Source organism: Oncorhynchus gorbuscha, linkage group LG12 (genome assembly GCF_021184085.1).
Source record: "Oncorhynchus gorbuscha isolate QuinsamMale2020 ecotype Even-year linkage group LG12, OgorEven_v1.0, whole genome shotgun sequence".
Taxonomy (NCBI): domain Eukaryota; kingdom Metazoa; phylum Chordata; class Actinopteri; order Salmoniformes; family Salmonidae; genus Oncorhynchus; species Oncorhynchus gorbuscha.
In genome coordinates, this window is record NC_060184.1 from 43,902,954 (window position 1) to 43,925,498 (window position 22,545).

The window sequence follows — 22,545 nt, forward strand, 5'->3', positions numbered from 1 at the left end:
GTGTCGAGTTGCAGCGCTTTCTCGGTTTCGCAAATTTCTATCGGCGTTTCATTCGTAATTTCGGTCAAGTGGCTGCCCCTCTCACAGCTCTTACTTCTGTCAAGACGTGCTTTAAGTGGTCCGGTTCCGCCCAGGGAGCTTTTGATCTCCTCAAGAAGCGTTTTACATCCGCTCCTATCCTTGTTACTCCTGACGTCACTAAACAATTCATTGTCGAGGTTGACGCTTCAGAGGTGGGCGTGGGAGCCATTCTGTCCCAGCGCTTCCATTCTGACGATAAGGTCCATCCTTGCGCTTATTTTTCTCATCGCCTGTCGCCATCGGAACGCAACTATGATGTGGGTAACCGCGAACTGCTCGCCATCCGCTTAGCCCTAGGCGAATGGCGACAGTGGTTGGAGGGGCGACCGTCCCTTTTGTCGTTTGGACTGACCATAAGAACCTTGAGTACATCCGTTCTGCCAAACGACTCAATGCACGTCAAGCTCGTTGGGCGTTGTTTTTCGCTCGTTTCGAGTTCGTTATTTCTTATCGCCCGGGAAATAAGAACACCAAGCCTGATGCCTTCTCCCTCTCTTTAGTTATTCTGTAGCTTCTACCGACCCGAGGGGATTCTCCCTGAAGGGCGTGTTGTCGGGTTGACTGTCTGGGGAATTGAGAGACAGGTAAAGCAAGCACTCACTCACACTGCGTCGCGCGCGCTTGTCCTAGTAACCTTCTTTTCGTTCCTGTCTCTACTCGTCTGGCTGTTCTTCAGTGGGCTCACTCTGCCAAGTTAGCTGGCCACCCCGGCGTTCGGGGTACGCTTGCTTCTATTCGCCAGCGGTTTTGGTGGCCTACTCAGGAGCGTGACACGCGCCGTTTCGTGGCTGCTTGTTCGGACTGCGCGCAGACTAAGTCAGGTAACTCCCTTCCTGCCGGTCGTCTTAGACCGCTTCCCATTCCTTCTCGACCATGGTCTCACATCGCCTTAGACTTTATTACCGGTCTGCCTTCGTCTGCGGGGAAGACTGTGATTCTTACGGTTGTCGATAGGTTCTCTAAGGCAGCTCATTTTATTCCCCTCGCTAAGCTTCCTTCCGCTAAGGAGACGGCACAAATCATCATTGAGAATGTGTTCAGAATTCATGGCCTTCCGTTAGACGACGTTTCGGACAGAGGTCCGCAATTCACGTCACAGTTTTGGAGGGAGTTCTGTCGTTTGATTGGTGCTTCCGTCAGTCTCTCTTCCGGTTTTCATCCCCAGTCTAACGGTCAAGCAGAACGGGCCAATCAGACGATTGGTCGCATATTACGCAGCCTTTCTTTTAGAAACCCTGCGTCTTGGGCAGAACAGCTCCCCTGGGCAGAATACGCTCACAACTCGCTTCCTTCGTCTGCTACCGGGCTATCTCCTTTTCAGAGTAGTCTTGGGTACCAGCCTCCTCTGTTCTCGTCCCAGCTCGCCGAGTCCAGCGTTCCCTCCGCTCAGGCTTTTGTCCAACGTTGTGAGCGCACCTGGAGGAGGGTCAGGATTGCACTTTGCCGTTACAGGGCGCAGACTGTGAGAGCCGCCAATAAACGTAGGATTAAGAGTCCTAGGTATTGTCGCGGTCAGAGAGTGTGGCTTTCCACTCGTAACCTTCCCCTTACGACAGCTTCTCGCAAGTTGACTCCGCGGTTCATTGGTCCGTTCCGTGTTTCTCAGGTCGTCAATCCTGTCGCAGTGCGACTGCTTCTTCCGCGACATCTTCGTCGCGTCCACCCAGTCTTCCATGTCTCCTGTGTCAAGCCTTTTCTTCGCGCCCCCGTTCGTCTCCCCCCCCCCCCCGTCCTTGTCGAGGGCGCACCTATTTACAGGGTACGGAAGATCATGGACATGCGTTCTCGGGGACGTGGCCACCAGTACTTAGTGGATTGGGAGGGTTACGGTCCTGAGGAGAGGAGTTGGGTTCCATCTCGGGACGTGCTGGACCGTTCATTGATTGATGATTTCCTCCGTTGCCGCCAGGGTTCCTCCTCGAGTGCGCCAGGAGGCGCTCGGTGAGTGGGGGGGGTACTGTCATGTTTTGTCATTGATTGTCATGTCTTGTCCCTGTGCTTCCCTTTCTATTTGTTTCCCCCTGCTGGTCTTATTAGGTTCTTTCCCTCTTTCTATCCCTCTCTCTCCCCCTCCCTCTCTCCCTCTCTCCCTCTCTCTCTCTCTCTCTCTATCGTTCCGTTCCTGCTCCCAGCTGTTCCTCATTCTCTTAACTACCTCATTTACTCTTTCACACCTGTCCCCTATTTTGCCCTCTGATTAGAGTCCCTATTTCTCCCTCTGTTTCCGCTTCTGTCCTTGTCGGATCCTTGTTTGATGTTTGCTGTTCTGTGTCCTTATTTCCGCCCTGTCGTGTTTTTGCCTTCTTCAGATGCTGCGTGTGAGCAGGTGTCTAGATCAGCTACGGCCTGGGCCTTCCCGAAGCGACCTGCAGTCTGTGGTCGCATCTCCAGTAGTTCCCCTCTACTGACTAGAGGATTTCAGTTTTCCTGTTTTGACTTTACCTGAGATATATCCAGGATTATCGTTTTTGTTAAAGACTGAAATAAAGACTCTGTTTCTGTTAAGTCGCTTTTGGGTCCTCATTCACCAGCATAACATGTTTGGACAAAGTTTAGTGGTAGCTTTTTGGACTCCTTTGTCTGCATGTTGAACGAGTGCATTACTGAAATCGCCAACTAAACTGTCTTTTTGGGATATAAAGAAGGATTTTATTTAAGAAAACGACCATTCATACGGTAGCTGGGACCCTTGGGATTGCAAACAGAGGAAGATCTTCAAAAGTAAGTGATTTATTTAAATTGCTATTTTGTGAAGCATGTGCTGATTGAAAAATATGTTGATTAGGGGCGCCGTCCTCAGACAATCGCATGGTATGTTTCGCCGTGAAGTCTATTTGAAATCGGACAACACAGTTAGATTAACAAGAATTTAAGCTTTAAAATGATATAAGACACTTGTATGTTCATGAATCTTTGAAATGTGCGCCCTCCAATTTCACCAGATGTTGTCGGCTGGTGTCCGCTAGCGCCTATCCCTAAGATGTTTTAAAATGGTATGAACTGCCTTAATTTTGCTGGTCCCCAGGAAGAAGAGCTTGCGCTTTGGCAGCAGCTAATGAGGATCCTAAAAATACAAATACCAATACAAACTGGACAGTTATATCTCAAACTCTTCATTCAAAGACTCAATCATGGACACACTTACTGACAGTTGTGGCTGCTTTGTGTGATGTATTTTTGTCTCTACCTTCTTGCCCTCTGTGCTGTTATCTGTGCCCAATAATGTTTGTTCCATGTTTTGTGCTGCAACCATGTTGTGTTGCTACCATGCTGTGTTGTCACGTGTTGCTGCCCTGCTATGTTGTTGTATTAGGTCTCTCTTTATGTAGTGTTGTGGTGTCTCTCTTGGTGTGATGTGTGTTTTGTCCTCTATTTATTTATTTTTATTTATTTCACCAGGTAGGCTAGTTGAGAACAAGTTCTCATTTGCGACTGCGACCTGGCCAAGATAAAGCGTAGCAATTTGACACATACAACAACACTGAGTTACACATGGAATAAACAAAACATACAGTCAATAATACAGTAGAACAAAATAAAACAAAAAGTATATATACAGTGAGTGCAAATTAGGTAAGTTATAAATACCAGTATGGGGATGAGGTAGGTAGATGGGCTGTTTACAGATGGGCTATGTACAGGTGCAGTGATCTGAAAGCTGCTCTGACAGCTGATGCTTAAAGCTAGTGAGGGAGATTTGAGTCTCCAGTTTCAGAGATTTTTGCAATTCATTCCAGTCATGGGCAACAGAGAACTGGAAGGAAAGACGACCAAAGGAGGAATTGGCTTTGGGGGTGACCAGTGAGATATACCTGCTGGAGTGCGTGCTACGAGTGGATGCTGCTATGGTGATATTAATTTATATATTTATCATTTTAATCCCAGAGGCCTTTTGCCTTTTGGTAGGCCGTCATTCTAAGTAAGAATTTGTTCTTAACTGACTTGCCTAGTTTAATAAAGATGAAATAAAAATATATAAATACAAATTGACAAACTAAACAAAAGCCAAGTCTTGCTTTGTTGATTTCAAAAAAGCGTGTGACTCAATTTTGCATGAGGGTCTGCTATATAAGTTGATGGAATCCATTTACAATCCATTTACAAAAACAAGTGTATGGTTAAAATTGGCAAAAAAACACAGATTTCTTTCCTCATGGTGAGACAGGGATGCAGCTTGAGCCCCACCCTCTTCAACATACAGTACCGGTCAAAAGATTGGACACACCTACTCATTTTCAGGGTTTTTCTTTATCTTTACTATTTTCTACATTGTAGAATGATAGTGAAGACATCAAAATCATGAAATAACATATGGAGAATTATGTAGTAACCAACAAACAAATCAAAATATATTTTATATTTGAGGTTCTTCAAAGTAGCCACCCTTTGCATTGATGACAGCTTGCACACTCTTAGCATTCTCTCAACCAGCTTCATGAGGTAGTCACTTGGAATGCATTTCAATTAACAGGTGTGCCTTGCTAAAAGTTAAGTTGTGGAATTTATTTCCTTCTTAATACGTTTGAGCCAATCAGTTGTGTTGTGACAAGGTAAGGGCGGTATACAGAAGATAGCCCTATTTGGTAAAAGGTCAAGTCCATATTATGGCAAGAAGAGCTCAAATAGCAAAGAGAAACGATATCCCATCATTACTTTAAGACATGAAGGTCAGTCAACCTGGAACATTTCAAGAACTTTGAATGTTTCTTCAAGCTCAGTCACAAAAAACATCAAGCGCTATGATGAAACTGGCTCTCATGAGAACCGCCACAGGAAAGGAAGACCCAGAGTTACCTCTGCTGAAAAGGATAAGTTCGTTAAAGTTAACTGCACTTCAGACTGCTTCCCAAATAAATGCTTCACAGAGTTCAAGTAACAGACATATCTCAACATCAACTGTTCAGAGGAGACTGCGTGAATCAGGTCTTCATGGTCGAATTGCTACAAATAAACCACTACTAAAGGACAGCAATAAAAATAAAATACTTGCTTGGGCCAAGAAACACGAGCAATGGACTGGTGGAAATTTGTCCTATGGTCTGGTGAGTCTACGGCAGTGGTTCCCAAACTTTTTATAGTCCCGTACGCCTTCAAACATTCAACTTCCAGCTGCGTACCCCCTCTAGCACCAGGGTCAGCGCACTCTCAAATGTTGTTTTTACCATCATTGTAAGCCTGCCACATACACACTATACAATACATTTATTATTAAACATAAGAATGAGTGTGTGATTTTGTTACAACCCGGCTCATGGGAAGTAAGAAACTATAAGAAACGCCTCACAAGTACCTGCAAAACACCAGTCTCAACGTCAACAGTGAAGAGGCGACTCCGGTGATAAGAGGGACCACGGCTTCGTGATTCTGTGCTACACAGACTTTGTTAATGACAACCTTACACTTTGACTGACTTCTTGAATATCATTCTGAAGACTTGCTTGATAATTGGCGACCAATAGACTTTTGAAGCCTAATTACCGTGACTAAGTGATCACATGAAATTTGACTACCGCCATGACTGCCGGTGTGTTGGTAATACAGTCACCATAACAGCCCTAGTCTGAAGTCAAATGTTGAATGTTTGCAGATGGTCGGGTGCTTCTGCCCCAACCAAGGAGTGCCTACAGCTATAGTTATAGAACCCATTAACCTTTATTGTTGTCTAGTCTACTCACCAACCAAGAATTCACAGAAAGGGACAAACATCAAATTGCAGAATTCTGCAAAAGCATCCTCTGTGTACAACGTAAAACCCCAAACAATGCATGCAGAGCAGAATTAGGACAATTCCTACTAATTATCCAAATTCAGAAAAGGGCCTACAGCAATAAAAAAAGATCCAGAAAAGAGCAATTCAATTCTACAACTACATAAAAACAAGTGATTATCAAGCCTTCCAGAACAAAGCCCTCACCTAAAGAGAGATGAGCCTGGACAAGAGTCCCCTCTACCAGCTGGTTCATAAACACAAACAGGCCCCACAGAGCCCCAAGACAGCAATTACACCCAATCAAATAATGAGAAAACAAAAATAATTACGTGACCTATTGGAAAGTTTGTACAAAAAGAACTGAGCAAACTGGAAAGCTATTTGGCCCTAAATAGAGACTAAACCGTAGCAGAATGCCTGATCACTGTGACTGGCCCAAAATTAAGGAAAGCTTTGACTATGTATAGACTCAGTGAAAGGCCAGCGTAGGCATACCTGGCTCTCATGAGAAGACAGGCCATGTGCACAATGCCCACAAAATGAGGTGGAAACTGAGCTGTACTTCCTAAACTCCTGCCAAATGCATGACCATATTGTAATGGTTTTCTTCTGGTGAAAGAGAGGCGGACCAAAATGCAGCGTGGTTAGTTTTGTACATCTTTAATAATGATGAAATAACAACAATCTACAAAAACAAGAAACGTGAAAAACCGAAACAGTCCTATCTGGTGCCACAAACACAAAGACAGGAACAATCACCCACAAGAGACCTAAAGAATATGGCTGCCTAAATATGGTTCCCAATCAGAGACAACAAACACCTGCCTCTGATTGAGAATCACTCTAGGCAACCATAGACTTACCTAGAGTACTACTCTAACCACAATCCCATACCTACAAACAACCCCAGACAAAACAAACCACATAAATCCCCATGTCACACCCTGGCCTAACCAAAATAATAACGAAAACACAGAATACTAAGGCCAGGGCGTGACAGTACCCCCCCCCCCCCCCCCAAAGCAGCGGACTCCCGGCCGCCACCTAAATCCATAGGGGAGGGTCTGGGTGGGCGTGGACCCCATTCTAACAGTCTCTGTCCACCTCCTTCACGTCCCTTGATTGGCGACCCTCGCCGCCGACCCAGGCCTACTAACCCCAACAAAGGGCCCACCTGGACTGAGGGGTGTCTCATGACTGAGGAAGTTCAGGACCGAGGGGAAGCTCGGGACTGAGAGGAAGCTCAGGCAGGTTGATGGATCCGGCAGATCCTGGCTGACTGGCGGTTCCGACAGATCCTGGCTGACTGGCGGTTCCAACAGATCCTGGCTGACTGGCGGTTCCGACGGATCCTGGCTGACTGGCGGTTCCGGCGGATCCTGGCTGACTGGCGGTTCCGACGGATCCTGGTTGACTGGCAGCTCTGGCGGATCCTGGCTGACTGGCGGCTCCTGGCTGACTGGTGGCGCTGGTGGCTACTGGCTGACTGGCGTCGCTGGGCGGACTGGCGGCGCTGGGCGGACTGGCGGCTCAGGGCGGACGGGCGGACGGGCGGCTCAGGGCGGACGGGCGGCTCAGGCGGCGCTGGGCGGACGGGCGGCGCTGGGCGGACGGGTGGCTCAGGCGGCGCTGGGCAGACGGGAAGCTCCGGCAACGCTGGAGAGGAAGGCTCTGGCAGTGCTGGACTGAGAGGCTCTGGCGCCTCTGGAATGAGGGGCTCTGGCTCCTCTGGAATGAGGGGTGGGAGCTCTGGCAGCGCCGGACAGGCGGGAGACTCCGGCTGCGCTGGAGAGGAGGTAGGCTCTGACGGCGCTGGACAGACGGACAGCTCAGATGGCGCTGGGCAGACGGACAGCTCAGGCGGCGCTGGACAGACTGGAGACTCCGGCAGAGGAGCTCTGGCGCCTCTGGACTGAGGGGCTCTGGCGCCTCAGGACTGAGGGGCTCTGGTGCCTCAGGACTGAGGGGCGCAAGCTCTAACAGCGCCAGACAGGCGGGAGACTCCGGCTGCACTGGAGAGGAGGAAGGCTCATGCAGCGCTGGACAGAGAAGCTCTGGAGCCTCTGGACTGAGGGGCTCTGGCGCCTCTGGACTGAGGGGCGGAAACTCAGGTAGCGCCGGACAGGCGGGAGCACCTGTGTTGATGGGATGGAGAGACAGCCTGGTGTGGGGTGCCGGCACTGGTGGTACCGGGCTGGGGACACGCACCTCAGGGAGAATGCCTTGCATACTACGCCAAATCAACTGCCCTCTTTCTTCACACTCACCCAATTCTATTAACACCTCCTCGAGTGTCTCCTCATCTCCCATCCGTTCACTCTCCTCCATTCTGTCCAATAACTCCTCGACCCTCTGACTTAGCTTCGCCGATAGCTCCGATAACATCCATGGCTCCTTACGGTAAACAGGGATAGTTGGCTCAGGTCTGGCTCCTGACTCTGCCACACTCTCCCTGTGCCTCCCCCCAATACATTTTTGGGGCTGCCTCTCAGGCTTCCAGCCGCTCTAGCTCCTCATAATGCCGCCTCTCTGCTTTCGCTGCCTCCAGGATTGGTTTATGGTTCTGAGTTTGAGAGAGGAGACAAAGCTGAACAATGAATTATGCCGATGCTGTCTTATCCTGTGTATCTTTGCTATAAAGGATCCCATTTTGCCGTTGTGTTGGGACTCTCAACTTTTCATTAGAGATACTGAACTGCTGAGAGTCAAAATGCTATTGCAATGTGGAGGGGGCTCTCAGAGAATTCACTGAGAGACACTGAATTACCTGAGAGTCACAGGATTGTGATAGAGCTCGTATAATTAAAGATGAACTTTGATAACTAACTCTGACTTGTGTGTGTGGTTTGCTCCCATGATTTGGTAAATAGAGGACATTTCCACGACAGGTTAGACAGGGATGCAGCTTAAGCCCCACCCTCTTCAACATATACAGTGGGGAGAACAAGTATTTGATACACTGATGATTTTGCTGGTTTTCCTACTTACAAAGCATGTAGAGGTATGTAATTTGTATCATAGGTACACTTCAACGGTGATAGACGGAATCTAAAACAACTATAAAGAAAATCACATATGATTTTTAAGTAATTAATTTGAATTTATTTAATGTTTTATTAACATTTTAGAGGCGATAAGGTGATAAGTTGGACAGATCGAGTGAAAAAAAGCAGTTTTCCCACATGACATCTCTCCTTCTCACTACCACGCATTAGTTTCGCTTCCCCACCCGCCATTTTTTTAAAGACCCGACAGAGTTCATTGCCTTCTTGAATCATGCAGAGATGGGCATCATGAAGATCTCTGCATGAATTCTGTTGGAAAGGGGAGAAATTGTGCTTTACAATGGTATTGACATTACAGTTGATCTGGAAGTATTACATTTTTTGGCCGCTAAAATAAGGTCAATTGTACGGACCTAGGCAATGTACAAAAGTGAGTGAGTTTACATTAGGTAATAAGCATGCCAAAAAAAAGATAATGCACATACCTAAAAATCCCAGGTCTCAAAATGAGTTATTTATTTTATTTTCACAAGTTCCTTAATTGAACTTTTAGCTATCCCCAACAACTTACCTTATGGGGATGGCTAGCTACTAGTCACCATAATGTCAATGCGGTAGTAGCCCGCACTACAGCTTATAGTTCCTTCAGCTGTGTAAAGACGTTGGTCAGGGTTAGCGTCTATCTAGCTAGCAACAGGATGAGCTAGCTAAAGTTAGCATTATGCTACAGATTTAATGCAACTGGCTAGTAGCAACACTTTGTTAGCTACATTACATAACCTACACAACAAAAGCAGAGCTTACATTCCATAATTACACTGTCTCCTCTTTTCTGCTTGAAGCTTAAGTGTTCTTTGTGATGCGGCCAGGGATTTCCTTTGTCGTGGTCTTCAGAAGACCCAGCCACTCGCTCTGTCTCTGTGTGTCTGTATTGTCTGTATTGTCTCCTGAACCTGCTCAACCTCGTTAGGCTCCATTTATTTTCAAGTTGATTAGGAAACCATTTTTGTCATGGCATGTAGCTGCCTTTTTTTACTGTTAGAAAATCCTGCTACGATGTGATTGGGCCGTTTTGGCGCGATATGTGAAATTGAATTTTATTGGTCCATCTGGTCATGTTACTTGTCACTGACAAACAAGTGATCAGTTCTAGCTGCTACAAAAGGTTAACTTTATGTGTTTGCTATGATGATGCGTATCCGTTATGGTAAGGGTTTAGGGAAAATCGGATTTTCAATGGGACTGAATTCTGTGTTGCCACAAGGTTAGCTGTACAAAACTGTGTGTGTGTGAGTGTGTACTGTATGCGTGCGTGCGTGTACCTGCGCCTGTCATGGGTGTTTCCCAAACCTGGTCCTCGAGTACCCCCAACAGTACACATTTTTTTTGTATCCCTGGACAAGCACACCTGATTCAATTGTCAGCTAATCATCAAGCCCTCAATGAATTGAATGATGTGTGTTTGTCAAGGACTAGTTTGCCAACTAAACTGTGTCCTGTTGGGTGTACTCGAGGATCAGGGTTGGGAAACACTGCCATGGAGTTCCTCTGGTGCAGGTAGAAGTCAGTGGGCAGCTCTCAGAGGTGAGGCTAAGACTCTAATGGTTGGTACACCTGCAAAAACAGGTTGATGGCATCCTGCCGGTCTGAAACTGAAGGGGGGGGGGTTAGAGGGAGAGAGAGACAGAGGGAGAGAAAGAAAAGACAGAATAGAAAGGAGACAATATGCACAGGACTGAGGTGTACAGAGAGTCAAATTGGACTATAGTGTTGGTCAGTTGAGCCTCTGCTGTGGTCAGTCGTCTGAATGTCGATCTTCTATCAGACATTGGTCTGAGGTGCCAATGGAAGATGGGAAATGGAAGATGAGGATTTTTTTTTTTTCATTTCACCTTTATTTAACCAGGTAGGTAGTTGAGAACAAGTTCTCATTTGCAACTGCGACCTGGCCAAGATAAAGCATAGCAGTGTGAACAGACAACACAGAGTTACACATGGAGTAAACTATTAACAAGTCAATAACACAGTAGAAAAAAGGGGAGTCTATATACATTGGGTGCAAAAGGCATGAGGAGGTAGGCGAATAATTACAATTTTGCAGATTAACACTGGAGTGATAAATGATCAGATGGTCATGTACAGGTAGAGATATTGGTGTGCAAAAGAGCAGAAAAGTAAATAAATATAAACAGTATGGGGATGTGGTAGGTAAAAATGGGTGGGCTATTTACCGATAGACTATGTACAGCTGCAGCGATCGGTTAGCTGCTCAGATAGCAGATGTTTGAAGTTGGTGAGGGAGATAAGTCTCCAACTTCAGCGATTTTTGCAATTCGTTCCAGTCACAGGCAGCAGAGAACTGGAACGAAAGGCGGCCAAATGAGGTGTTGGCTTTAGGGATGATCAGTGAGATACACCTGCTGGAGCGCGTGCTACGGATGGGTGTTGCCATCGTGACCAGTGAACTGAGATAAGGCGGAGCTTTACCTAGCATGGACTTGTAGATGACCTGGAGCCAGTGGGTCTGGCGACGAATATGTAGCGAGGGCCAGCCGACTAGAGCATACAGGTCGCAGTGGTGGGTGGTATAAGGTGCTTTAGTGACAAAACGGATGGCACTGTGATAAACTGAATCCAGTTTGCTGAGTAGAGTGTTGGAAGCTATTTTGTAGATGACATCGCCGAAGTCGAGGATCGGTAGGATAGTCAGTTTTACTAGGGTAAGTTTGGCGGCGTGAGTGAAGGAGGCTTTGTTGCGGAATAGAAAGCTGACTCTAGATTTGATTTTCGATTTGAGATGTTTGATATGAGTCTGGAAGGAGAGTTTACAGTCTAGCCAGACACCTAGGTACTTATAGATGTCCACATATTCAAGGTCGGAACCATCCAGGGTGGTGATGCTGGTCAGGCGTGTGGGTGCAGGCTGCGAACGGTTGAAAAGCATGCATTTGGTTTTACTAGCGTTTAAGAGCAGTTGGAGGCCACGGAAGGAGTGTTGTATGGCATTGAAGCTCGTTTGGAGGTTAGATAGCACTGTGTCCAAGGATGGGCCGGATGTATATAGAATGGTGTCGTCTGCGTAGAGGTAGATAAGGGAATCGCCCCCAGCAAGAGCAACATCATTGATATATACAGAGAAAAGAGCCGGCCCGAGGATTGAACCCTGTGGCACCCCCATAGAGAAAGCCAGAGGACCGGACATCATGCCCTCCGATTTGACACACTGAACTCTGTCTGCAAAGTAGTTGGTGAACTAGGCAAGGCAGTCATCCGAAAAACCGAGGCTACTGAGTCTGCCGGTAAGAATATGGTGATTGACAGAGACGAAAGCCTTGGCAAGGTCGATGAAGATGGCTGCACAGTACTGTCTTTTATCGATGGCGGCTATGATATCGTTTAGTACCTTGAGCGTGGCTGAGGTGCACCCGTGACCGGCTCGGAAACCAGATTGCACAGTGGAGAAGGTACGTGGGATTCGAGATGGTCAGTGACCTGTTTGTTGACTTGGCTTTCGAAGACCTTAGATAGGCAGGGCATCGAGAGAGAGACAAGGAAGATGTATATAATCTAATCAAACTATATCTACATGAAAGCTCCAGGGGCTCCTGAGATGAAAGCATCACTGAAAGGAAAACACAATTAAAACCAGACTACATCATGATGATGACTACACGGTTTGGGCGTGTGGCAGGTGGGTGCTGTAGAGATAATTGTTTAGTTGGTGCAGGTGCGCATGTGTGTGTGCATTTAGCGTCTATGTGCCACGTGTTGTATCATGTTGCGGTGGGGCGAGGTGTGATTGGTAAGATACACCTCCCTCTCTGCCCCGTAGCCATGTGGTAATGTACTAATGGCCATGGCGGGTAATTAGCCACTAAGCGAGGGTGTTTGGCTGCAATTACACGCTCTCACTCTCTCTCCCTGGCAATTTCTACAGGCAATTTTCAGCTGAAGATTTGTTCAATAAATCAGGGGAATTAATGTCAAACAATAGAAGTACACACGCAGGCACATGAGTCCACATACGTCAATGAGAAGAAAATGAACATGTTTTTGTCATATTATTAGGGTGTGTCATCGATGTTTGTTAATTGTACATGGGAGACAGGTGAGGGAACTGTGTGTGTGTGTGTGTGTGTGTGTGTGTGTCAGCTTGTGTTCTTTTAATTAAACAATGCAGTTTCTCTGTTCTGTACATCCTCCACAGCTCCCAATGTAATTGATTACATGTGTACAGTACAATGTGATGTCAAGGCAATTTCTGTCCTTCTCCAAATAACATTTATTTAGGGTATAAAACTGAGAAATGGAGTGAAAGCTTAAACTTTAGAAAACAGTTGTGGAGCTGGTGTGTGCGTCTCTAGACAGTTGCATTCATATTACGTTTTTCTGCAAGAATATCGTCAAATCTGTATGCTGGACTTTGATTTAGCTTTCCAGTATTAGTAGCCATATTATAAGTTCAACATTTGCAAAACAATCAGTTTTCATAACTTCATAACTCTGAATATTCTGATCATTTTTGTGCAAAAGGAAAAGGCATGCTGTCACAAAAGGTTAGCCCCTTCATTTTGCAACAGATACAGGGTTTCCAGATACTCCCATAAAGCCCAGCTCAGTGGCTATCTAGCTAGCTTTGTTTGACACCGATTGGTGGTTATTTGATAAAGTTAGTCAATCAAATGAAGACCGGCCGCGTCATCGGCGTGCCAAGAAGGCGTCGCTCTCTGACCTAATTTGGTGTCCTATAGGATACACCCCTAATTATATAGTGAAGTCTGGTTATGTTCTAGGATCTCTGAGGAATACATACGAACGTGGTTTGACTGCTGGAAACAACGTTTAGGGTTACATTTTCACAGATTCCTTTCTTTGCAAATTGAATGAGTGGAAATACAAAATCGATCGTGCACTCTATTTTTAGGATATGAAAAAGGATTTTATCTAACAAAACAACCCTTCATGTTATCTCTGGGACCCTTTGGATGATAAATCAGAATTTCAGAATGTAAGTACACATTTGAACTTCAGAGGTGAATTTATCAAACCTATTTCTGTGAAAAAAGTATTTTGTTGTTAGGAGCTCTCCTCAAACAATAGCATGGCATTTCTCCGCAGTAATAGCTACTGTAAATTGGACAGTGCAGTTATATTAACAAGAGTTTAAGCTTTCAGCCGATAGACACTTATATGTACCGACGTTGTTTCTCTAAAATCTCTCAAATTTGTGACACAAAGCGCTGCATGTCCCATGTCCCAGAATCCTACTTTTTTGTCACTCTAAATTGAAAGAACTCAAGGAACATAATTATTTTCTGTGAAATAATCACTCTTGTCTTATATTTGAATCAAACCCAAATGGTTGTGCTCAATGGCTAGCGGTATAGTGAGTTTCTCTCTCCAGGGGACAGTGTGAGGTGTGGAACGTGCCAACACACACATAAAGACACACACACATGCAATGCACTAAGCTCACTAATGAAGACCTGGCCACCACACTGGGACATTGACCTGATTCCCACTCTCACTCAGCAGACAGTGAAGCTACAACATAGTGAGAATGCACTTACTGAACTCAAGTGCATCACACTCTCAGGCCCCTGATCCTCTCTTTTCTCTCACTCACTTCTCAAGCCCTATTTTTTTCTCCCACTCACTCCATACCAGCCAGGCCCCAGCAGAGCTCTTTCTGGATATCTTATATAACCCCTGTGGATTTAGTGCACGTCATTTCACTGAACCAAAGTTGCATTACCACCACAATCAGATAACTCACCTCCAAAGCCCTGTGTGTGTGTGTGTGTGTGTGTGTGTGTGTGTGTGTGTGTGTGTGTGTGTGTGTGTGTGTGTGTGTGTGTGTGTGTGTGTGTGTGTGTGTGTGTGTGTGTGTGTGTGTGTGTGTGTGTGTGTGTGTGTGTGTGTGTGTGTGTGTGTGTGTGTGTGTGTGTGTGTGTGTGTGTGTGTGTGGGGGCAGAGGGAGCAGATAGTGATGACAAGACACAGCCAGACACTCAAACACACACAGACACACACTGTGTGTATGTAGTCAACACACAAGGTCAATTACATGAACCTAGGGAGCCTCAAACGTTTTAATATGAAAAGACCATGATGCAATATCAACGATAATAATCTCATCTAAATAAACAATTCCCCCTATAATCCAATATTACCATCTCTCCCATCAGGCCTCTGTTGAGTGGATCAATCCCATTACTCACTAGGATTGAGGTAAATCGATCAAGGCCCCCAGTAAAAAACTTCAGAGTCGCATTCCTCACTAAAGTCCTGAGTAGGAAATAATGTGTTGGTTAACGAGCTGAGAAGCCATTTTGTCCTCTGTAAGATGGCAGTGTGACTGAAGGGAGATATGGGTTCTGTGGTGATGATAGAATGGGGGAGGTGGGTGGGTGTACGCGTGTGTGTGAGAGAGTGAGAGTTTGTGTGTGTGAGAGTGTGTCTCTGCGCACATGTGCATGCGTGTGTGAATAAGTATTTTCACGTGGGAGTGTTTGAGGGTGATTCAGAAGAAAATTCTCTGGGAGACCCGGGGGAATTTCTACAGCTCTATTAAATCCTCCACTAAACAGGAGAGATATGAAACAGAGACAAGGGGAAGCTTTTCTAATAAACTCTGTGTCTACAGTGTTCTACAATACCAGAGCTGTGAAGTCAGAAATAGAGCCATTGTGATTTGAAGGGATAGGAACATAACATAAGCCAGGAACATAACACTTAGTGCTCTGTATTGAAGATTTCCCCTGTGTTCTATATTGGCTGTTCTAAGGTACTCCAAGGCAACAACAATGGAGAGTTCTACCCCTCTGCTCTCTACTTTAACTATTCCCTAGAATGTCGTTGGAAATGAGAATATGTCCTCAAACAACGGTGCCAGTAAATGCAATCAATAAATAAATGGACACATTTACAATGCATTGGAAAGTATTCAGACCTCTTGACTTTATCCACATTTTGTTACGTTACAGCCTTATTCTAAAATTGATTAAATAAATAAACTTCTTACATTTAAGAATGATGTAGGCCACTGTATTGTCAATTATGCATAAATTGTTGGTACCATTCCCCAGATCTGTGCCTCGACATATTCCTGTCTCGGAGCTTCCTTCGACCCCATGGCTTGGTTTTCGCTCTGACATGCACTGTCAACTGTGGGACCTTATATAGACAGGTGTGTGCCTATCCAAATGATGTCCAATCAATTGGATTTACCGCAGGTGGACTCCAATAAAGTTGTAGAAACATCTCGAGAATGATCAATGGGAACATGGAAAAATGTTACATGTTGGAAAGATTTTACATTTCGAGTCTCATAGCAAAGGGTCTGAATACGTAATGTAAATAAGATATTTCTGTGTTCTTATTTTAATAAATTTGCACAAAAACAAAAAAAACTGTATTCACTTTGCCATTATGGGATATTGTGTGTAGATTGATGAGGGAAAAATGTATTTAATCCATTTAAGAATAAGGCTGTAACATAACAAAATGTGGAAAAAGTCAAGGGATCTGAATACTTTCTGAATGCACTGTACATTTAGGGTTGATTTATGAAGATAATGTCCAGCTCTCTACAAAGTGTTTGTCTACCAGAATACTCTACAGCCATAGTATCCACTGTAATGCTAACAGTGTGCCTTCACAGTGTGTGTGCCTTCACAGTGTATGTGTATGTGCATGTGTGTGTGTGTGTGTGTGTGCAAGGTCGTGGGAAAGAGTATGTACAATTCACTTGATGTATGATATTATTAAGAGGTCGCCGCTCACCGTACACTGGGTCTACAAGCTCATAATTGATTCTCTTTGAAATTTAAAGCTTTGGGTAAATGAAAGATGGGAGAGGGAGGAGGGGGGAGAGCTGGATCTTGTTATGTAACAAGAGTTCAGGTCTGGATGACGAATCAGTGTTTCCATGGTAACGGGGAGAGGCAGGGGTGGTAGGTTCATGGGGGGCAGGTGTGGGTGGAAGGACAGACAGATTAATTGGCAGGGCTCACATTATCTGACAGAGAGAGCATGGAGGTAGTGGGAGCACTGGTTCAACAGTAGTGGGAGAAGGGGAGAGGGGTGAGGGGATGAGGATGGGGTGAAAGGAATTCACTAGTGGATAAGTTAAGCAGTGGTCTCATAATTACAGGGCAGGGGTGTGTTGTGTGGGTAGGGGTGTGTGTGTGTGGTGTCTACCTGAGAAAGCATTGCTGTCGTAGCAGGACAGGGTCTGCATGATGTCTTTTGAGTGCTGTGTCCAGGGGGTTATCTTGCAGTAGGCCTTGACCCTGTGGCCCAGCTGGGAGCCCCTGTACTGCAGAGACAGGGTGGCCCCCACGGTCCTCATACAGCTTCTCAAAAAGCCTACATGGGGGTAAAGGTCACACAGAGGGCACCGCAAGGTTAGAGAACTGAAGTCAATGTATATTTGATGTACTGAATGCTTTAAGTTCTTATGTCAGCTTTCTGTAATGTTTAAATGAATTTCTGGTTAGAGTAAGGAGTAGGGTAGGGTTTAACCTGACACAGTCCGTGTCAAACTGCAACCATGACTTGTCAATCATGCCCAGAGAGTAGAGCTGATAGACAAGAGCACACTTCCCCACTATGAACTGGGTGGAGTTAGTACGGTACAGACAGTCCACACAGTATTCCTCAACACACCCGTCTGAGTTGAGGAGAGGGAATCTCAACAACAACGAAAAAACATCTCAAAGTAGGTGCTGATAAAAGTTGGGCAACATCTCCATCTTGAGGTTTCAATGTCTTTCTAAAGCCCCTGACCCAGATCCACTGCAGATTCATTGGAAATAAACAAGACAACATAAATGACAAGACAACATCTTTAATCCATCATTCCTCACTTATATAAGCTATAAAACAGCTAAGGGGAAAAAACATGGCTGTCATGCTAGGAGCAGCCAAGCCACAGGAAAACAGTAAGTTGATATGTGCCCTCTTGAGGTGAGAAATCCAGCAAGGTATCCCCACCCGAGGAGGGTATGTTTAGTATGTTTGTTGAACTTTTATACTCCAATTTTCTAGAGATGGCACAACTCTAAGTTTCTGAATCTGAACACATTTAGGACAGGTGCATTAAGTGATATTGGAGTAATTCTCCAATTCCACAATGGCCTATAGCACTGTATGATAACAACCAGAGGAACATAGGCTCTACTCATAGCATCTCTTTCATTACCATCCAGATTACCATCCAATCTTCTCTGCTTATCCATTTAGTCACTCTAGGCTTGCTTCATTGTCAAGTCCAGCCCCATGCTCTTATGCAAAGCATCATACGCTAATGTTTTTTCCATCCATGTCTTGATTTGATGGGGTTGAACTCAAGATGCAATCTAATCAAAGCTAGAGATACAGTATTAAGACCTAGCTGTACTAGCCTGATAACAGATTATATAAGCGGTCATGCTGACATCTCATACAGGAGACAAGGTTACAGGCCAACCAAGGCTGGCTGAGGAACCAGTATTGTCCTGCCTCTTCCCCAGCAGAGCCCAAAATCCTTACCTTCCATTCTCTTTCCTGCTTTAAAAAGCTGGCCCTCCAGAGAGCAGCATGGTAGCCTCCAAGCGAGAAACCCCAGAGCTACTCAGAACGTCTGAAAGTAAGAAACAAATAGCAAAATAAGAAGTAAACAGAGGTTTAACGGCTTTGTGTGTGTATGTGTGTGTGTGTGTGTGTGTGTGCCTGTGTTTCTTAGGAGTGAGAACTTGCATAAAAGCGAGTGAGTGGGAGGGTGTTTGATAATGTAACATATAAGGCTAGTAAATACAGGCAGTAGAAGCATGGCTAGTAGGTTATGTAACCAGATGGAAATGTCAATGCATGTGATTAAGATATGCAGATATTGTGAGCAGAGCACCTCTCCACACCCTGATTCTGCATGAACTGTAATCTACTCAGAAAGTCAGGGTAACCCTGGCCATGAGCAAGACCAACTCCCATCTTACACACCCATCTACTCCCATTACTGAATATAATTCATATTGGAAGGAAAGGTTCTACATTAAATTGCTATTAATGCATGATTGTGAAATATGATTCGCTATCAGATGGAACTTTACCGCAGCCCTCTGAGGAACTCTCTAACCTTAAAGTTCTCTCTTGATACGTCAGTCAGTGACAGTCACTCAATTAGTCATGTCAGTTAAGACTTTTTAGATTGGTAATTTAGTCTAGCCAGCTATATAAAATGGTAATAATCTTGGCAGAATTACCAGCCAGGCACGCAGGGCACGTACCCAGGTGCCCTGACCTCCATGGGACCCCCATTGATTTTGTTAGTCACTCTCACTCAGATATCATATTAACATGGCAGCAACATTTTCTTTACACCCCATGGCAAAATGTGAAGAATTGCAGGAAATTAAATGTAAAACTAAAAATGTTCTCTCCGTCAAGTGCGGAGCCACTCTCACCCAACCAAATCTTGCTTAGGGCCCCCAAAAGGGAGCACGTTTTCATGAGCTTGGGTCCCAGGAAACACTGAATTTCTCATTTGGTTCCCAGGCTCCTCCAACTCCTGGTCTAACCCTTTAAAACAAACTTAACAATTATCAGAACTGAAACCAATTATGACAATTTAACACCAACCCGCCAACAAATCTAGAGGGTGGGTGAACATGTGAGTGTTAGGGGTGGTAGGCATAGAAGTATAGGTTGTGTTTCCCCCTTAAATGGTGAAGAATAAAACTTGGGGAGGGAAAGCTGATCCAAGATCTGGGTTCCTCCATACCTCTTGGTGTACCGGGCCATGTCCCAGGCGATGTAGTCAATGTAATGTTCTGGAGAGAGGAACTGGTTGAGGTTGATGACTGATGGGAAGAGCTCCTCAGGAAGGATCTTATCATGCTTCCTCTTCTCTCGTTTCTACATACAGACACGGAGACACACACATCGTCAGCGTTACCCATTTAGACTGAAAGAAAAGTCTCTGATTTATCAAAAAAGGCATGAAAGTCTATGGCAATGTCATTACTTTTGTCTTTGGGCAAAATTTCTTCTGCTGCAAAACTAGGTTGTTTGAACATTTCGATCCATTAACTACCTAACTAAGATCAGCTGGAGCTACGTTACAGAAGAGAAGAGGAGATGGATGAAATTGTGAATAAGGGGTGACCACCCTACCCTCCTCCCTCCCTCCCTAACCCCACTCCTCAGTCCTCTGCCTGCACATGGCCAGAGCTTGTGCAAGCAATGGATGGTTGTGATAGGCTATTTCTGTCCTCGCTCCCTTGTGTCAACGTGCGCAGGACACCTGAGCTCAAGTGCAAGAAGGGGTGTGTGTGTGTGTGTGTGTGTGTAATGGCGTGTAATGGCGTGTAATGGCGCCGGTGTCATGTTTTGTCATTTATTATCTTGTCTTGTCCCTGTGCTTCCCATTCTATTCGTTTCCCTCTGCTGGTCTTATTAGGTTCTTTCCCTCTTTCTATCCCTCTCTCTCCCCCTCCCTCTCTCACTCTCTCGCTCTCTCTTCTCTCTATCGTTCCGTTCCTGCTCCCAGCTGTTCCTATTCCCCTAATCATCATTTAGTCTTCCCACACCTGTTCCCGATCCTTTTCCCTGATTAGAGTCCCTATTTCTCTCCTTGTTATTCGTTTCTGCCCTGTCGGTTCCTTGTCTAGAATTCACCGTGCTGTGTTTGTGTATCGCCCTGTCGTGTCGTGTTTTCCTCAGATGCTGCGTGGTGAGCAGGTGTCTGAGTCTGTCTGGTTCAAGTGCCTTCCCGAGGCAACCTGCTGTTCACCTGCTGTTCAAGATCGAGTCTCCAGTTTGTCCTCGTCATTTCGAGTGATTGTTGTGTTTTTTGATTGTATTTACTTTACTGGATTAAAGACTCTGTTTTCGCCAAGTCGCTTTTGGGTCCTCTTTCACCTGCATGACAGAAGGAACCGACCAAGGAATGGACCCAGCGACTTCAGACGCTCGTTACACTGCCGTCGAGATCCAAGGAGCCATGCTCGGCAGACACGAGCAATTGTCTGCTGCTCGCCATGCCGTGGAGAACCTGGCCGCTCAGGTTTCCGACCTCTCTGGACAGTTCCAGAGTCTACGTCTCGTGCCACCTGTTACTTCCTGGCCTGCCGAGCCTCCAGAACCTAGGGTTAATAACCCACCTTGCTACTCCGGGCAGCCCACTGAGTGCCGCTCCTTTCTCACGCAGTGTGAGATTGTGTTCTCTCTCCAACCCAACACATACTCTAGAGAGAGAGCTCGGGTTGCTTACGTCATTTCACTCCTTACTGGCCGGGCTCGAGAATGGGGCACAGCTATCTGGGAGGCAAGGGCTGATTGCTCTAACAAGTTCCAGAACTTTAAAGAGGAGATGATTCGGGTTTTTGACCGTTCAGTTTTTGGTAGGGAGGCTTCTAGGGCCCTGGCTTCCTTATGCCAAGGTGAACGGTCCATAACGGATTATTCTATTGAGTTTCGCACTCTTGCTGCCTCTAGTGAGTGGAACGAGCCGGCGCTGCTCGCTCGTTTTCTGGAGGGACTCCACGCAGTGGTGGATGAGATTCTCTCCCGGGAGGTTCCTTCAGATGTGGACTCTTTGATTGCTCTCGCCATCCGCATAGAACGACGGGTAGATCTTCGTCACCGGGCTCGTGGAAGAGAGCTCGCATCAACGGTGTTTCCCTGCTCCGCATCGCAACCATCTCCCTCCTCTGGCTCAGAGTCTGAGCCCATGCAGCTGGGAGGGATTCGCATCTCGACTAAGGAGAGGGAACGGAGGATCACCAACCGCCTGTGCCTCTATTGCGGAGTTGCTGGACATTTTGTTAATTCATGTCCAGTAAAAGCCAGAGCTCATCTGTAAGCGGAGGGCTACAGGTGAGCGCAACTACTCAAGTCTCTCCATCAAAATCCTGTACTACTTTGTCGGTCCATCTACGCTGGACCGGTTCGGGTGCTACATGTAGTGCCTTGATAGACTCTGGGGCTGAGGGTTGTTTCATGGACGAAGCATGGGTTCGGAAACATGACATTCCTTTCAGAGAGTTAGAGAAGCCTACGCCCATGTTCGCCTTAGATGGTAGTCATCTTCCCAGTATCAGATTTGAGACACTACCTTTAACCCTCACAGTATCTGGTAACCACAGTGAGACTATTTCTTTTTGATTTTTCGTTCACCGTTTACACCTGTTGTTTTGGGTCATCCCTGGCTAGTATGTCATAATCCTTCTATTAATTGGTCTAGTAATTCTATCCTATCCTGGAACGTTTCTTGTCATGTGAAGTGTTTAATGTCTGCCATCCCTCCCGTTTCTTCTGTCCCTACTTCTCAGGAGGAACCTGGCGATTTGACAGGAGTGCCGGAGGAATATCATGATCTGCGCACGGTCTTCAGTCGGTCCCGAGCCAACTCCCTTCCTCCTCACCGGTCGTATGATTGTAGTATTGATCTCCTTCCGGGGACCACTCCTCCTCGGGGTAGACTATACTCTCTGTCGGCTCCCGAACGTAAGGCTCTCGAGGATTATTTGTCTGTGTCTCTTGACGCCGGTACCATAGTGCCTTCTTCCTCTCCGGCCGGGGCGGGGTTCTTTTTGTTAAGAAGAAGGACGGTACTCTGCGCCCTGCGTGGATTATCGAGGGCTGAATGACATAACGGTTAAGAATCGTTATCCGCTTCCCCTTATGTCATCAGCCTTCGAGATTCTGCAGGGAGCCAGGTGCTTTACTAAGTTGGACCTTCGTAACGCTTACCATCTCGTGCGCATC

General features: G+C 46.0%; 1 pseudogene; it reads right to left on the reverse strand.

Annotated features, from left to right (window-relative positions):
- Positions 1-7,767: 7,767 nt before the first annotated feature.
- LOC123990376 overlaps positions 7,768-22,545 on the reverse strand; it is a 49,026-nt pseudogene continuing 34,248 nt past the window's right edge.